Source organism: Schistocerca serialis, unplaced genomic scaffold, assembly GCF_023864345.2.
Source record: "Schistocerca serialis cubense isolate TAMUIC-IGC-003099 unplaced genomic scaffold, iqSchSeri2.2 HiC_scaffold_303, whole genome shotgun sequence".
Taxonomy (NCBI): Eukaryota; Metazoa; Arthropoda; class Insecta; order Orthoptera; family Acrididae; genus Schistocerca; species Schistocerca serialis.
In genome coordinates, this window is record NW_026047871.1 from 85,001 (window position 1) to 87,500 (window position 2,500).

Here is a 2,500-nt window from a genome sequence, read left to right on the forward strand (position 1 = left end):
ATTTCACGACCCGTCTTGAAACACGGACCAAGGAGTCTAACATGTGCGCGAGTCATTGGGCTGTACGAAACCTAAAGGCGTAATGAAAGTGAAGGTCTCGCCTTGCGCGGGCCGAGGGAGGATGGGGCTTCCCCGCCCTTCACGGGGCGGCGGCCTCCGCACTCCCGGGGCGTCTCGTCCTCATTGCGAGGTGAGGCGCACCTAGAGCGTACACGTTGGGACCCGAAAGATGGTGAACTATGCCTGGCCAGGACGAAGTCAGGGGAAACCCTGATGGAGGTCCGTAGCGATTCTGACGTGCAAATCGATCGTCGGAGCTGGGTATAGGGGCGAAAGACTAATCGAACCATCTAGTAGCTGGTTCCCTCCGAAGTTTCCCTCAGGATAGCTGGTGCTCGTACGAGTCTCATCCGGTAAAGCGAATGATTAGAGGCCTTGGGGCCGAAACGACCTCAACCTATTCTCAAACTTTAAATGGGTGAGATCTCCGGCTTGCTTGATATGCTGAAGCCGCGAGCAAACGACTCGGATCGGAGTGCCAAGTGGGCCACTTTTGGTAAGCAGAACTGGCGCTGTGGGATGAACCAAACGCCGAGTTAAGGCGCCCGAATCGACGCTCATGGGAAACCATGAAAGGCGTTGGTTGCTTAAGACAGCAGGACGGTGGCCATGGAAGTCGGAATCCGCTAAGGAGTGTGTAACAACTCACCTGCCGAAGCAACTAGCCCTGAAAATGGATGGCGCTGAAGCGTCGTGCCTATACTCGGCTGTCAGTCTGGCAGTCATGGCCGGTCCTTGCGGCCGGCCGCGAAGCCCTGACGAGTAGGAGGGTCGCGGCGGTGGGCGCAGAAGGGTCTGGGCGTGAGCCTGCCTGGAGCCGCCGTCGGTGCAGATCTTGGTGGTAGTAGCAAATACTCCAGCGAGGCCCTGGAGGGCTGACGCGGAGAAGGGTTTCGTGTGAACAGCCGTTGCACACGAGTCAGTCGATCCTAAGCCCTAGGAGAAATCCGATGTTGATGGGGGCCGTCATAGCATGATGCGCTTTGTGCTGGCCCCCGTTGGGCGAAAGGGAATCCGGTTCCTATTCCGGAACCCGGCAGCGGAACCGATACAAGTCGGGCCCCTCTTTTAGAGATGCTCGTCGGGGTAACCCAAAAGGACCCGGAGACGCCGTCGGGAGATCGGGGAAGAGTTTTCTTTTCTGCATGAGCGTTCGAGTTCCCTGGAATCCTCTAGCAGGGAGATAGGGTTTGGAACGCGAAGAGCACCGCAGTTGCGGCGGTGTCCCGATCTTCCCCTCGGACCTTGAAAATCCGGGAGAGGGCCACGTGGAGGTGTCGCGCCGGTTCGTACCCATATCCGCAGCAGGTCTCCAAGGTGAAGAGCCTCTAGTCGATAGAATAATGTAGGTAAGGGAAGTCGGCAAATTGGATCCGTAACTTCGGGATAAGGATTGGCTCTGAGGATCGGGGCGTGTCGGGCTTGGTCGGGAAGTGGGTCAGCGCTAACGTGCCGGGCCTGGGCGAGGTGAGTGCCGTAGGGGTGCCGGTAAGTGCGGGCGTTTAGCGCGGGCGTGGTCTGCTCTCGCCGTTGGTCGGCCTCGTGCTGGCCGGCGGTGCAGGATGCGCGCGCCTGCGCGGCGTTCGCGCCCCGGTGCTTCAACCTGCGTGCAGGATCCGAGCTCGGTCCCGTGCCTTGGCCTCCCACGGATCTTCCTTGCTGCGAGGCCGCGTCCGCCTTAGCGTGCTCCTCCGGGGGCGCGCGGGTGCGCGGATTCTCTTCGGCCGCCATTCAACGATCAACTCAGAACTGGCACGGACTGGGGGAATCCGACTGTCTAATTAAAACAAAGCATTGCGATGGCCCTAGCGGGTGTTGACGCAATGTGATTTCTGCCCAGTGCTCTGAATGTCAACGTGAAGAAATTCAAGCAAGCGCGGGTAAACGGCGGGAGTAACTATGACTCTCTTCTCCCCTTCTCGTGGGCCCGCTGATTTTCGCAGAGTGGAAGACCGCACCAGGGGCTTGGGGGGGTTACCAGCCCCCCCTCGCACTATCCCTTTTTTAGTTGGGGGCAGTATTCAGAGAAAAAGTGGTGGCCCTTCCGCTGAAGGTGCCACCCCAACTCCCCCAGCACCTAGCCGGCCAACCGGCCGTGCCGAAAATCTTGTAACTTTTGCAGCTGTATACGCCTGTAGTGAGTGCCACCGCAGCTTCACCACCAAGAACGGTCTCGGGGTCCATCGCCGCCGCCAACACCTTGCGGCCGCCAACGCGGAGATCGTCACGGAGAGGCATCGCGCGAGGTGGACGGAGGAAGAAGTCCTGTCGCTCGCCAAGGCAGAGGCCGAACTGTTCCTCGAGAGGGACGCCCGGTTCTTCTTTGTAAATCAAGAGCTCATCAGGATGTTCCCCGACCGAACGCTTGAGGCAATCAAGTGCCGACGGCGGCAAGCTGCCCACAAGCAGCTTGTCCGCCAATTCATGGAGGCGCTTGAGA

The 2,500-nt window shown here is 59.5% G+C and overlaps 1 pseudogene; it reads left to right on the top strand.

Annotated features, from left to right (window-relative positions):
• The window catches only part of LOC126444851 (large subunit ribosomal RNA), a 7,782-nt pseudogene that overhangs the window by 911 nt on the left and 4,371 nt on the right, over positions 1–2,500 (top strand).